The sequence below is a fragment of the Pholis gunnellus genome (genome assembly GCF_910591455.1).
Source record: "Pholis gunnellus genome assembly, chromosome: 22".
Taxonomy (NCBI): Eukaryota; Metazoa; Chordata; class Actinopteri; order Perciformes; family Pholidae; genus Pholis; species Pholis gunnellus.
This window is the reverse complement of record NC_136549.1, coordinates 9,850,829-9,867,148: the sequence shown is the minus strand read 5'-3', so window position 1 is coordinate 9,867,148 and position 16,320 is coordinate 9,850,829.

Below are 16,320 nucleotides of genomic sequence, written 5' to 3'. Positions count from 1 at the left end.
AAATGGTTGTTATATGACTTCTGTCCAGGTTGTTCTCTTCTGTAATCATTTTGTTAATAACAATATAATCTGACAATGTGTATAGATAAAATACAATTCCCGGTGGTACAGTATGCCTCAGCCAACCAGTCAAGTTGCAGTTCACATCCGTGTCTATCCGAAGCTTTTACTTCATCATTTTATCCTATTTCTTCGAAATTGGAAGAAACTCTCATAAGGCATTCCAGAAAAACCGCCTTCACGGCCAAGGCTCTTGTCCACACGGAGGCATAAAACAACTATAATAGGTCCTCATTCAAATGTGCAAGCACAACAAAAAGACCTTGACATGAATGCTTTTTCCTGCTTTGATTCTATTGTATCTCAAGTCATATTTGGTCACATCATTCAATACAAATTGAACATGAAATGCAACTTTTGCTGAAGCTACCTGTAATCACACATATCCCGCATCAACAACAGAATACTAAGTTATAGACTGACCAGTCTGATGTGCTTAGAGGTGCGTGTGGTTAATCTGGAGCAGCTTTCAGTGTCATTTACACATGATATCATCAAGCTAAACACAGTCGGTTGTGCATAACAAAAACGTGCCTCTTAAACGGGAGGGATGCAAAAAATATTGATGCATCTGCTGATTAATTACAATTTACATTCCAAGCATTAGAATTAAGCTCTCAGGTTTGATATGTTGATGTTCTTGTTGATACAAATCTAAGTGGCAGTCCAAACTAAGTTTGTAAGCTCCACAATGGTAGTATTTGTTTCAATTATATTGCTTTAAATTCTCCTGAATTCATTAAAAACATTTCGTTCATTCAACAGGGATTTGTTGTGTTCACTAACTTGCATCCCAGAGGAGACAGTTTGCACTTTACACTGGTAGGCTACGGTGCTCAGTCTCTGCGGAGATACCGTCTGTATTTGCTTCATCACAAGCTATTATCATGTGGTGTGTGCATAGTGTACGAGTGTGTGTGTGGACACGTGGCTGAGTGTTCAGCTTAAAATTGTGTGAGAGTCATTCTGCAGATATGATGGGATCTCTGGGGGATGCATTCAACCCCATCTCCATCCTTTGTTGTCTTTCACTCTGTCTCAGTGTCTGTGATCACAATGAGCATGTGTTCTGTCTTACAGCTCATGTTCCTGATAACAGGTAACGAGGAATCCCAGTGACAGTCTCGCTGCTTTCCCCTACGAGACGATTCAATGCACTATAAGTCAAGGTCCAACCCTGAAAACCTTACTTAAATAAATGTGTGCAAGTATTATCAGCAGTAATATAGCAGCAAGCAAATGTGCTATGTAAAGATGTGGTGGAGTAATGGCACCCTGTGCAGAGAATGAAGCCACACTCCCTCTCTGTATGTTGTAATCCGAGTTTCTCTGTGCTTTGTTTCATAGCCGGTCCGGCACATGATCATCAATTCTGCTAAGCTTTTAACCGCATTGACCTAATAACAACACGCAAAGTTTGACTAGAGAACTCAAATCAAATGCAACACAACTCATGGCAGAACACCACTCGTGTCTCAACAATCTCATGTTGCTCTCTTTTCCGTCATTGAAACAGGTTACCGTTGAAATTTGCCAGTAATGAACACCTGGGCACGTTATAACCAGCGGTGATTGGGGACCGTTTGCTGAAAGGATTCAATTAAGCATCATCACTGGTTGGCGTGCCAATGTTGGCGAGAGCAGGGCTGAAATGCAAGATCAAGTTTGACTGTGTGCAGATTGTGGCTGCCATCATCTGCACAGAAATAAGACAACAGCTTGACATGTTGTACAATGTCCTTATATGCTTTGTTTAGAGTTGGATGAGAAGATTGATACCAGTCTCAAATCTTTAAGCTTAGCTTAGCATGGAGACCGGAAGTAGGGGGCAACAGTTAGCCTGGCCCTATATCCAAAGGTTAGAAAGATCCAGCCAAAACAACTATTAAACTAAAGCTCACGAATCAAAATATCATGTAATTTATTTAACCCGTGACACAACCCTAACTGAAAAAAGTCACCACTGTGATGTTGCCAGGCAAGCAGCGAAGACTCCAGGACGCCAGTTCACCTCGCAAAAAAAAATAGTCTATAAAATAACCCCTCTGAAAACCCCATCTTGTTCTTAATAAATTCAGTATTTGATTGGATTTAACCAGATTTAAATAGTGTGCTTGGCTGGCTGTTGCCCTCTGCTTTGAGTCTTTATGCTAAGCTAAGCTAACCATCTCTTGGATGGAGTCATATATTTAAATAGAGAGAAAAGAGAGTCCCGATGATCTTCTAACCTCGCACTCTGCAAGAAAGTGTGCTTAACAAATAGCCAAACATTTTTTACAAGTTTACGCAATAGAGCGGATGCGAGATAGTGAACAGAACACCGTGGATACATGGTTTGCCTCAGCCCACCGACTGATACCTCAGGTGTTTGAAATGGAGCGTACAGTGAACACAGCCAGGCTCCCACAGGTTCGGCAGATTGGTCCAAGCTGAAAGATCAGATACCCATATGGTGGATCTGGCGCTATGCTGCTCTTTCGACGTCTCTCTCTCTCCTCCGAACTGTCCGACGTTGAGTCGGGCTTCTCTAAATAGTCGGTCATCGGGGGGGCACATCAAAGGGACTTCTGAGACTTCATCAGACTGAATATTCTCTCTATGCAAACACACAGCTGACCGAGACAAAACAGGTTACCAGGGCCTGTATTTGAAAAGCATTTGCAATTCAAATCCATGTCTCGCATGTTTACTCAATTTAATGAGGTTCATATTTGTTGGAGCAGTTTAGTTTGTGAACTGTGGAGAGAGCTGCCAAATCAGCAGAATCAGGTTTCTTAGACTATATCTTATGTCTAATAGCACAGCTTGGCCTCTGAACGGCAAGGTTAGCTATGACTTAAGAATATGATTGCTGACACGCTTCCATCTTTGAACTGCTGACAAGGCTAAAAGGACCGACCTGTGCTGAATTTTGTGGTCAATGCACATAAAGTTGCAAGCTAGGTGTAGATACATAATAGTATTGATGAGCATGCATGTGTTGTGTGTAGGTGCTTAATCAGACATAACACTTTATAACACTTTCCCACTTCAATTAAAACATCATTCTGATTTATTACACTTGGGTTTTATGTTTTAATTTTTTTATTGGTAATGATAGTACTCACTAAGTTCATTAATCGAATCTGGGATTGTCATTTAAGATAAATCAAATGGGGCAACATAAACGAGCGGTCAGATTATCATACAGTTGTTAAATGAATTCAAGATATACTTCCTGGTTTGTTCGTGGAGCTTTTGACCTTATGATACGGGACTTTATCTCCAGATGTTTCCTCAGTTTCAATAGTAAACATACATCACGATTTACAGACTCCGTCATCATTCCCACCCCATTAGACCCAGATCTCAGCAATTACATCACAATACTACAAACAAAAAAAAAACGCCCACATTGTAATAAACCTGAGTTATCGTTTAACCCCAACAACCCTCTTTCCTGCAGTCATCAAGCTACTTTCTGCATAGCCACTGACATCACCTTTGGGGATAGCGACATTGGATTCTGTGATAGAAAATGACAAATGAAAGGATGAGTTGATGTTGGAAACCCCACATGTACCCAGATGGCCTTTTTTTTTGTGTGTCTGTGGGCTATTTTAGTGGCTGCAACTATAAACAATTTCATGCCATCTGCTTCGTGATGTATTTGAGTCCATCTGTTTAGTGAAGCATCTCTAGAAGCTTGTTCATGGTTTGCACAAAGGGTGAGAAATAATAATCAGTCAGCAGCCATAATATAATACATATGTACATTTAAACATTTACTGTGTATATTTTGTCTGTTGAATTAACAACAGCCCGCATCCTTTCCTTCATATGGATTATATACAGTATATATATATACACACACCACAGCATCTTAGATTTAATTATTCTACGCTCCCCACTTATATGGGAACCAGGGGAAGGTTTGTAAAAAAACATAAGCTCTGTTCCAGCAACCAGAAATATACACACATCTGCTAAATGCCCAGTCTTTGAGAACACAGCGTTGTTGTAGCCTCAGCCCTTACCGTGGATCGGCTTACTAGTCACAGGGATAAACAATTTCATAATTTCATCTGTTGTCTCTGGAGGAGCTTCAAGTCTGAGAAAACAACACTGATCTTCTAGAAATTGCATTTCTACAGTACAAAATTGTTGTCCCACATTGTGGCGACAGAAGTAATCCCTGTCTGGATTGTGTAGAGTTAAAGTTATTTTTGAGTGAATGAAACGCAATTGTTATGCACCACCGGAGTCCCAGAGAGGTGGTCATGGTGGAAGGCGGGAGTGACATCATCTCCTAACCCTAACCAATCAGTGCCTCCACATAACCACAAAAAAACGTATACTGCTGTAGTCACTACAAACTGATATTGTATCGTAAGATTGGCTATTTAAGTGAACATGTTTCTGAAAGGCTCAGTAGAAAAACATTTTTAAATGTGTTTACCATGTTGTTGGAAGGGTCAAACTAACATACTAAACAGGAATGCAGCTTGAGCTTGTTTTAAATTGTACAATCATTTCATAACTATCAGTGACTTATGACTCTCACATGAACTCAACACTAACCAAACATGTACTTGGGATTACTTGTGACACTGGCCTTTGAATACTGCAAAAGTCAGAACTGAATCAATGTTTGGAAATGAGGCACAATGTAGGCTACAGCATGTTGACCTGTGGCTCACTAAAAAAAAAAAAACAATGGCATTTGTTTTTTAAACTATTGGTCTTAAATGTACCTGGTAAATGTCCTTCCCCTTATAAATAACCAGTGCTATCAGGTGATCTACTCTCCCAAGCACAAGGTGAGCTGTGCCAGGCATGATCTGCAATTACAGCATCAATGATTCAGGTTCACAAGATTTAGATAGCAGGTATTATATAAATGACTGCTATTCTACTTTAATTTAGCACTTGAAAATCCTTGTATCTTTACCACAGTAATTCAGTTTGAGGTTTTGCCCTGGTTGGCTGTAGTCTTTGGCATTTTTTCTGTTTATCTTTTCACCAGAATTTGTCTCTGTAAAACATGCCTGAGTGCTCCTCTCTTTGCCTGTACCACAAATCATCCAAGCAACCCCATTCACAACGCCATCATGCAGCCTTGCACACACACGTGCATGTTACGGACCGGATGACCAGACATCTAACTCACGTATACGCGTGCACAGGTGGCTGGCTAACAAGACAGTTTTGACATGTGCGAGCAGGTTTTGCTGACCAGAGGGGGTTTCTAACTGACGTTCGGAGAAATCCCACAGTCATTTAACTCTTGGCCCGGCTGTTTTCACACCAGCTCTCTGTAGACTGCTTAGCACAGGCTGGGCTGTCAGAAGGGAGAGAGTGGTGGTGGTGGGGGGGGGGGAGAAATATACAGACTGTCTCAGCATACCTCTGACTATTGTATGTGTATGGGTCTGTACGCATGTGTCGAGGATGTCTGCACTAGTGTGTGTGGGGGTGTATAACGAGCTCTGTGGCTGAGGGTAAAGAGTCTTAATTAAGCATTAAAAATCCCTCATGATACATTTTGCGTTTCTCTGTGTGTGTATGTTTGTGAGGGTAAGGTTCACCGTGATGGTGAAGATGAACATAGAACTAGACGTAGGAAAATGAAAAGAACAAAAGACAAACAAAAGATTTGTCCAGAAGTGTTTTCAAAATAGATATAATCATAGTACGCAGTAAGAATAATTGTATGTAGTTCTTCAGTAGTTGGCCTTGTCTCTCTTCATCTACCTTCTTATCCAAATGTGTCTTTTCTTTTTCTTTTACTCAGAAATTGCATCATAACTTAGCAAAGTTAACTACTCCTAATGGATGTCTGGCGCAGAAACACACATTTGCAGGAATTGAAGCGTTGCTTAGGCTGTAATAGCAAAAGTCTACAATGAACAGTAGAGGAGTAGTTTGTGCATTTTTAATTAAGCAGCCTTTTTTACTTCCAAGACAGAAACGGTGGTGGAAAGAGTAATTCTTCTCTTTGTGGGTTTCAGCCCTCTCAAGGTCTTTCTAGCTTTAGTCCACAAGGCTTAACAAGTGAAGTGCATGCGGGAGATATTTTGTGCGTCAACAAGTGAGTAGTTTCTCCATTGGCTGTGGTTTATACCTTTTGTGCTGGATGCATTCAAGGACACGAGTTATATGCTCCTGTGGAGCGTTACGACACAATAATCTGCAGCCTCCGCAGAACTAAACAGTATCTTGATTCAAAATTGCATACTTTGGGGTGCTTATACATGTTTGTCTTTGTGTCTGCTGGGGCGTAGCCGCTGGTGTTTGTATTTTGGTGCATGATGGTGTGTGCAGGTGCATGTGTCAATAGTCCTGTTGGGGCAATCCTGGTCGGCTTGATTTTTGCGAGTCCGTGCCAATGTGCCTGGGTGCATTACACATCAGTCAAACAGTCTTGACTGGAAAATGCCAAGGGGACGATACTTAGTCTGCCTGCATGTTATGTTTATTTGATTCTGTGTTTGTGAATGATCACAGAAAGATCACTCAACGGTTGACAATTTTTTGGAGAAAAGAGCCAAGCTCAGCTGTCTGACAAGTCTAATTGATGCATTGCCAAGAAATCTGTCAGTGCACTGTCAACTAAATTGCCCGGAGAAAACTGGAAGGCAAAGGATGTGATATAGATTCACGGACATTGAAGGCAGTTTTATCACAAAGGAGGAAAGAAATGAGGATGGAAAGAGGGCGCAAGCCCTAAGAAATGTAGGTGTACAATAAGACAATAGAGTGAAAAGAACAGAAAAAGCAAACGCTACAAAGAGAAATGGAGAGAGGAAATGTACAGAAAGAAAAATGAAAACTAAATCTTTTAGCAAAGCAACCAGCCAGTGGAAACAACAGGAGGGGTGGGAGTGTGAGAATCAACAGCTAAATACTTTTTCATAGAAACAAAAAGACCAGGGGATGAGTTTGAAAAATCCATGTCTTCCTTTCTCTTAATACAATTTGTATATTCTTGTCTGCCTGTTGCTGCAAGCTCGGTAATACACTTACCCTCACCTCTCTTTGTTACGCGGTAATGAGCACAGTATTTTGCCTGATATCTCACTGGCTCATGCTACCGATTTGACCACTGTAATTGTGATTTTCCAATGGGAAATTAACAACAGCTGTGCAGAGACGGGGGGGAAGGAATGGGAATGTGGAAGGAAAAGAAGGAATGAGGAAAGACAGGAGAGCAAAATTAGGTGAGAGAAATTATTATTCAAAAGTGAAGGAAAAATAAACTAAAAGAACAGTCAGGAGAATGAAAGATGAAATAAATGTGGAGAATAAAAAAAATTAACAAAGCAGACAGATTCCCTTAGGGCTAGCTGTGTACCTTAAAGTAAAGTTAAAGTCAGCATTCAAAGAAGTTAACGATGTAATCAAAACAATTGGTGAAGAAATAACACTAAAATATTTTTATGGAATACTCTCTGGCATATATTTTGAGTTGACACTGGAAACACACCATATCCACTGAAAATACTTATTTGAACCAATTTAATTGAATGAATTACATTTTTAATCAGTAAAGTAACTAGTAATTACAGCTGTCAAATAAATGTAGTGGGGAAACGTACAACATTTCCTTCTGAATTAGAATTAGAATTAGAAGCATGAAGTAGGATGACATAAAATCTAAAGTAATGTATTAGTCGAATCCTTAAGTACCTGAAGAAATGTACTTAATTACATCCCACTACCTGCTTACACTCTACTGAGCAACAACTGAATACCTACCACTGTTTAACAATTTAACCTATATATATATATATATATATATGTGTATATATATATATATATATATGTGTATATATATATTATACTTGAATAAAGCAAAACACAAACAGTCAACTCATGAACACCTGAGACTTTCAGGAAAAGAGACACTTAAAAGACTAAGAGGCCACAGGACCTGATGCTGGGAAGGCCTTGGGGGCATAAACACATTTTGGCATCAGGAAAACAGTAAGAAATGAAAATGGTGTCAAGGCTGCAGGACACTGATAAACACTCTCACTGCAAAACATCCTCTCAACAAGGATAAATATAGGATCTCTCTAGACATTGACTCACTGAATTAAGGCTATTAAGGTAATCCAGATCGTCACGGCCAAATTAGATGAAGGGTTGTTTGAGGGTGTGGCTGTTAAGACGTAAGCAATCTCGGGCACCAGAGTGTGATTTGCAGTATTTCTTGTGAAGTTGACAGCATTTTGGGTGTGAAAAAAGGAGCTACAATGGCAATTTTCTGAAACAAAAGTAAATCAGTTACAGCAATTTAATTTATCAAGAGTTTCTTGTCATTATGTGCACAAAAAGATGACAGAAGATTATTTCCTGTTGCAGTGCAACAAATCTATAAAAGGAAGGGTCATTACGTCACTGAACTCACATCGGTGCTAGCGTTAGCCAGCTCTCTCGATAATTAGCGTCACAAGGATAATGACACTTTGTTCTTTTACGTACGCCTTGTTACAGTTTAAGTCAATGACAGATGTTGACAGGAAGTAAACATGAACCTCGTTTGAATAACATCGTTGCAATATATTCTATTCACGTTGAAAAATGTACACTGAAAGGGCCAAGAGACAAAGAGTGTGACAAAGAAGAAAGAACGCCCAATTATATAACCTGAACGATACAGTCATCCCACCACAGAAACATCTTATCTAATTGTAAGAGCATTCCACCTGGAATCAGCCACACACACACACACACACACACACACACACACACACACACACACACACACACACACACACACACACACACACACACACACACACACACACACACACACACACACACACAAACACACACACACGCACGTAAGTGGCACAATCAACTGCTGACTTGGGAAACATTCCTAAATAGCGTTATTTGCCTCTTGACTCAGCATTTCTTCACCAACAGAGAGGCAGAGAGACAAATGCTCACAACAAAAGCCGGTTATTGATTTGACTCCTGCTGAATCAAATGCATACAGCGGATAGAGAAAGCCAATTTGCAGAACAAACAATGATTTTCCAGTTAGGCTGTCTTAAAAAATGCATCGGCTGACTTGTAAAAACAATCAGATTGAGCCACACATTTTCTTGCAAATACTGGTCCCGCTGTATAGAATCCTGAATGGGTCTTATAGCTGTTCTTGGCTAATTATGAATGCATTCACATTAGTGTGTCGGGTGATCAATTGATATATCGCTGCATGGTTTCAGTTGTTCAGTAGATAGCTTGTAAAATAATGCCAAATGCTTCAAAAGATTCAATCACATCAGTTCGTGGTTTGAGAGCCAACATACTTGTATTGTTGGATGTCTGGGGGTTCTACAAAAAAGTGCAAACACTTATTTTTCAAAAAAGAGAATGAATGAAAATGAAAGGCCACATAACTGCAAAACAAGCCGAGAACATCCAACACTCATTCAAACTACTCCAATAACACAGGTGTTAAACATGGAATTAGTATCAACTATCAAAAGGCAACACAGTGAGGAACCACATACACACACAAACAGCAACCCCAAACCACAACATATTTCAAAGTGCTACAGGGACAGGGATTGGCGTGCCAGGCTCTGCTTCCCTTCTGATGGTCAGAATATCTGAAAACCCGAAAGTATGATAGCTGAACCATGTGGGACATTCCACTAATGTGAGCAGAAAGCCTCTGATGACTCTGCCACAGTATTTAGTGCACAACTACTAAATTATACTCTTTGATGTTGAAAGGATTTATTTTTATGACCGAGCATAACTTGAATTATTATAGTTTTGTGCATTCAAGTCAAATACATTCAAAGATTATCATGAATTAAAAGAACTAAAGCTTGATTGATAGTACTCACCTATTTGTTAATATAAGGCTACAGCAATGTTATATCTTGTTTATTTAATTGTTACCTTCTGGACAGAGCCAGGCTAGCAAAGCTAAGCTAACTCAAGCCTTGTATTTAAACAGACATATGTCAGTGGCATCAATTTCCTCTTATAACTCTGGGCAAGAAAGCAAATAAGTGTATTCCCTGAAATGTCCAGCTATTCATTTAAACTAGAACAGAACGCCTGCTAGCCGCACTTAGCATATCAAGTGATCAAGTTACACGGACAAATAGCCATTCATCACTCTGCCAGACAGACAAGCATTCAAGTAAGCAAACTAAACACTATGATAGCTGTCCGGCTAGCAAGCCCAATATTCATTAATTCAGTAAACTCGACAACAAGCCAGCTAGTCAGTCACACAGGCATTGGCTCAATCACCCAGACATACAGCAGGCCCAATGAGCGCCAGCCAGTCTGTCAACCACAAAGCAGCCCACGTCAGTTGGTGGCCAGCCAGGCTTCCAGTCAACCATCCAGCCAACAAGTCTAAAAAAGTCACCCAAATATTTGGCGGGCCGCGGCATTCCCTCACCCGTTCAACGGTGCCAACCAATCAGCTATTACGCCAACATTTCTCCTGGATTCCAAAGAAGGAGAGCGGAGCGACAGCCTTGAGGTAAGCAAGAGCAGGAGGTGAGAAGACAGAGGCACAGATCAAGATAAGCAGAGAGGAAACAAACCCACAAGCGCGCCAGAACACAGTCAGCATTCAGCAGCAGAGCAAGCAGATGGTATAGTATTCAATGCATCCATTTAATAATGGCCTGGATACAAGAAATTAATATGTCAATGAGTGTGTGTGTGCACACGTGTGTGTGTGTATAGGTGTGGTAAGGCATGGGTGGTGCATATAAAATCACTATAATAATGACTTTCATTTAGTCCATTTTTGAGACTAAACGGATGAGAAGAAGTGATGATTTGAAAACAGACAGCCAATAGAGTAACACACATGATAGTAATATTTCATATTAAAAATGGAACCGAATTAGCAGAAATGTGGCTATCATGGAGAGGGACAATAGATGACACAAGATGGCCGTTGTTTTATGAGGCACAGTGCTGCCAAAAGCACTGTATCATTATTACACACAATGCCTGTGCACACACGCCGATACACCCATCTGCACACACAGGAGAATACTGTAGAGACTAATAAAAAATGATAAACACACACACACAGTCCCACACATGCGTGCCCATATGGATATAAAACCTTTGGAATATTAATTTGCTGCCACACGATAAGAGATGAAGCCTTTTAAATGGCTAGTTGAAAGCCCATTGTACCAGCAGTACCACCGGCGAGAGGCCTTTTGTCTCATAATGAACTATGCCACAAATGAGAGCGTGCGTGTATACGTCTGCGCGCTGATAGAATTAGGAAACTGAATTAATCATGAGAAAGACTATTTTGACAGTTTGACATGCCAGCCCAGGGAGCACGTATAGAGGTGAGACGGTATAGATCGAACATTTGGCAAAGAATATAAAGACAAAAATAACAGGCGAAGCAGAAGGCCGAGCACATTTGTGATCATAAAACAGCCCTCCGGAGAAACCGCCTCTAACTTATTGCTTTTTTCTTCTTCTGAAGACATCTATATGCAAGTATCCTGCTTTATTAATTCATAGCAAACAGTCTGTGCCAATGCTGTGTGACATTTATACAGTATAGCACAGAAAATGACCATGAACATCCTCTTTCTTTAACCCTTATCCAGGTAGTTGTATGTATATATATATACTGTATATATACACACATTTCCCTCTGCAAAGAATAAAGTACGGCATAAAATAGAAAAAACTCAAGTAAATTACAAGTACCTCAAAAGTCACAGTACTACTTGAGTAAATATACTTTGTTTCTTTTCACTGTTGCCGTTGTGTGTGGCATGCGGATGTTTAGGCTCTCTCTTTAATATTACTGTGGCTGTGGAGTCGACAACTGGATACTTATGCAAGTAGTCGTATTTATCAACTAGCTGGCTACTAGTCAATAGATATTACCAATTTAATATTCAAGCATTAGCACTAATTAGCATATTATACGCTAACGTAAACCAGCCGTTCTCCCACATTACTATAAGACTCGTTCATTTAAGACGACTAAAGATACCCTTGAAGGAAGTTTATGCATTCAAAGTGCAGATTTAATGCATTTTATCGTTTGCTTTCTCTAAAATATTGGAAAACTGCATTTGTGGCGAGCAAAGAAACTCAAAGGAACCAGTGGCTCTCACCAAGCTACATCCGATCCTTCACTGACCACTCGTCTAGTGCAACCAAGACACTGTGAGACCGACAACTAGCTGCAGCTTCCACTAAGTGAATCAGACTGCTCAGTTAGACACGTCGCCTCCAGCTGTTGACGTGCTGTACTCGCTGAGCTGCTCTGCCACCAGAAACTACTTCGACCTAGGTTTCCGCTGTTTGTTTTGCACTCTGCTGCCGACCTGCCCGGCCTGCACAGATCTCACCTTCAGGAGACAAGTCTTTGTCAGGAATCGAAGCACTGCATCGTGACTGTTAAATTACTTTTTTTCCATCATGGTTTAGACTAGTATACATACTGCTATACTGGCTGAGACTTTGTCTTGTTATGGAGGAAGAAGAACTGTCAAGCAGCCAGTCGGCACAACGTTTCCTATTCAAAAAAAATACTTTCAACACAATACAAGCATCTTGTAGACAACCAGTGCTTACCATTCTCCGAAAGCAGACTCAATTTGAACTAATAAATGGATTATTATCCTATTTAGAGCAAATTGAAAAGCAAATTGAGTCTTCGAACTGTGTCAGAAAATGCATTTCTGTGTCAGTTTCGTTTTTTTTGGTAAATAATCTTACTAGGACGACTTCATTAATAGCCCTTTTATAAATCGACAGGTCCTAAAAGTTGTGAAATGAACTAAAAGCCGAATCCAGAGTTATTTTCCTGAGAACCATGGCAGGCTGGACCAAAGGCTGAGAAACGGGGTTAAAGGAAACGCTACAGCGCCTGCTCTATTGGCCAACGGTGCGGAAAATAGTCGTAAAATCCAGGTGATTTCATCTGAATTTTATACTTGAATGTCAAACTTGTCTTGCTTCCAAAGAGCAACTCTCATCAGAATGAATGGTGTTGCCACATCCGACGCTGTATCCAGTTCTCTTTATACATCCGTGCATGAAGGGGCTGATGAATATTAGAAGAAGAAGAAGAAGAAGGATCTATATTTTTTCATTTGTCTTTATTAAACACAAATAATTTGCAAAAGGCTTTTGGCAAATTGTGCATTTTCATCATTTGCAGAATATTTTGTGCCACTTTGACATGGTCTTGAGAGAGCAGGCTGGCTGAATGCATGGCTGATGGCTGCAACACTAGATACGGTAGAGCCAGAGCAGGAGACCCGTCTGGTGGAGAGAGTCATGGGATTTGGATCAACAGGAAGCAGCATTTAGCTAAACATGTTTACAGCTGGAAGAGACATATCAATGGGGACAAAAGAAGGCTGTGATGATGCTCCGTCTGATAAATATCCTGCTGCCCACGCCTCCTTCTCCAACAGTCTTCTTCTAAACAACATCAAATCACACAATGGAAGTCAAATCAGGGGAAATGTATTCGTAGCCTTTAATCCCTGGCATGTCTAACATCTCATGCAACTCATTGGACGAGCATTTCATTTGCTGTAAGGGCAACATTCTGAAGTGTCTTGATGTAGAGAAATGATGGTGGAATCAAGGGCAAAACATCTGTTATATTTAATGGGGAACACACCTCTCAGGTTGATGTCGGATTACTGCATAATGTGTTATTTCAAAATTCCAATCGCGGCTTTGAAATAATTAGCTATTGTAAGAACGCAGTCAAAAACTCCTGCTGATTAATGTTGACTCCTGCTGTTTTTTTTTACAGAAGACATGTAGCGTTAGTCACGGCAGATATTAGTCAAACTAAAAGTCTGCGGTTTGTTGTTGGTAAATAACCCAGCACCCCCCAATAATCATCTTTCCTGGTTCTGGTTTCATGTCAATACGACAGAAAAAGAGAGTCAGAGTGTCTCTCTATTGTATGAAAGCCAATATCATAAGCATGTGGAAGTATAAGACGATGAGAAAGAGAGCAAGAGAGAGAATTAATGAAGGATAATGTGAGAGATGTTTTCTTTTATTCATCCTCGTGTTATATCATTTCTACATTCTTGACGTCTTGTCAGGGTCTCGGGCTCCTTGATAACTGTGTCCACTTTCCCCACAGGGCCAATTCTAAAGGTCTTTTATTCAGCAATAACAGCACATTCTTATCTAGGGAGTACAGACTCTCTCACACACACACACACACACACACACAGACACAGACACACAATTAGCTCGAATTGCATTATCCATGGCCTCCACATTGCTTACATTCATTAAACAGCTTATTTGCCATCATACCAAGAGTCTGATGAGAAGATTGATACCACTCTCATGTCTGTAAAGTAAATATGAAGCTTGAGCCACGCAACAACCATTTAGCTTAGCTAACAGTAGCTTAGCATAAAGACCGACAACAGAGCCCCTGCCTCTGTCAAAAGTATGGCTCTCACAGCATCAGATTTTCCCTGCACAATTATCATGGCAAAGATTGTTCACATTAATAATATGATCACTATATCTGGAGAAAATGTGTTTATTGTGCGTTTTGTGTCTTTGTTGACAAATTAATTACACTTTGTGTAAAACGCGTATGAAGAGAGAGTCTGCAACCATGAATATACTGTATGTAAAATGATTTTTGATGTATTTTTACACATCAATCTTTGTAAATAAACACGATACAACTGGTTGACGAGGTGCTGGTATGTGGCAGCTTCAGCATCAGTTGACTTTACTGACATTACTCCTGCAATCAAATTATGAAAACTGCTTTAATGGAAGAAATACAATGTATCCTTAAAATAATAAGTGAAAAAGAATTACACAATTATTACAACAATGAGAGACCCAGTCATGTGTTACATTATGTCTACATCAACCTGCATTTAAGTCGTTAAATTGACTCACATTAATCTCATGTGTTTTAGAGTAACATTGTATCACTTTGGCAGACAAATGTCTTTCATCACAATCAGTCGGAATGCAAAGCAGCCAGTGGTAAAGAATACCAGGGTCACATGAAGCGCATGCATTCAGCTTGTGAAGAGTTTAAATGCATGTATTTGGAAGTGCCCCGATGAGCGCTTTCACCTCATGAGTGTGTGTATCGGCTAATTAAAATGGGCCGGTCGAGTGCCTCTGCATGTTGAATAGAAGCTAGTTTAATGTGAGTTATTCATACATCATTATTGCACACTTGACCTCAGCTTCAAGGTCTGACTGAGTGTGGGACAGCATTTGTTTGTAAAATGAACAATAAGACAATGAGTCTTGAGTTACAGCATCGTCAGAGATACCTCAGACTTTTAGTGGTGACTATAATGAGCTTTATTTGAGTATGTTTCAAATGTGCATGTGTGTGTGTGTGTGTGTGTGTGTGTGTGTAGAATTTCTTGCTTTCATGCTGATTCCTAGTCCTCTCCAGTGGTCTACTCTCAGCAGTGGACTAACCCCACCAGCGCAGAGCTGTCAATCAAAAACATTTACTCTCTCTCACTCACACACGCATATAAAAAATAAAACCCCTTTTAGCAACACTAAAGCTCACACACATGCACACACCGATTTGGATTATTAATGGAGTATTCAGGTTCCATTGAATTCTTGTCTACATGGTCATGTAACGGGAATCAAAAGGAAGTTCAAAGCAGATCAGGTGGAGGTTGAGATGGTGTTGATGTGAATATTAATAATGCAGCCAAACGATTCACTCCAAACTTTACATTTAGAGTAACCCACAATCCATTGGACCACTGGCGTGGACGTACAAGTGTGAGCTGAATACAGGGGAAACAAACAAAGGAGCAGAACTCTGTATCAAAATACAACCTGTACGAACAAGCAAATGGAGCCATGGTCAATGTTATCGGTACACCTGCGCTTGTGTCTGGAGTGAAAAAGGCCGAATGCACAACTGTCCAATGCTAGTGTTTAACACATACCGCACGCTGTGACGGCCATGTGGTTCTCAGGCTTCTCTCATATAAATGGAAGCTAATTATAATTGTTGCATGATTGCACAAACTCTTACTTATCTCGTATTTGAAACATACACAGGAGATGTTCAATACGTCACACGTTTGCTGTTAAATTGCAGTCATATGTAACAAATGTAGAGCAAATGTGTTCTGAACAAACAGCAAATTCATTTAGATACTGGTGTATTCTGTACAGTTCTGCAAATAATTCAAAGGTTGATAAGAAAAGAAAAAATCTCTCTCTGACCAGCTCTTGCCACCTCACATGTTG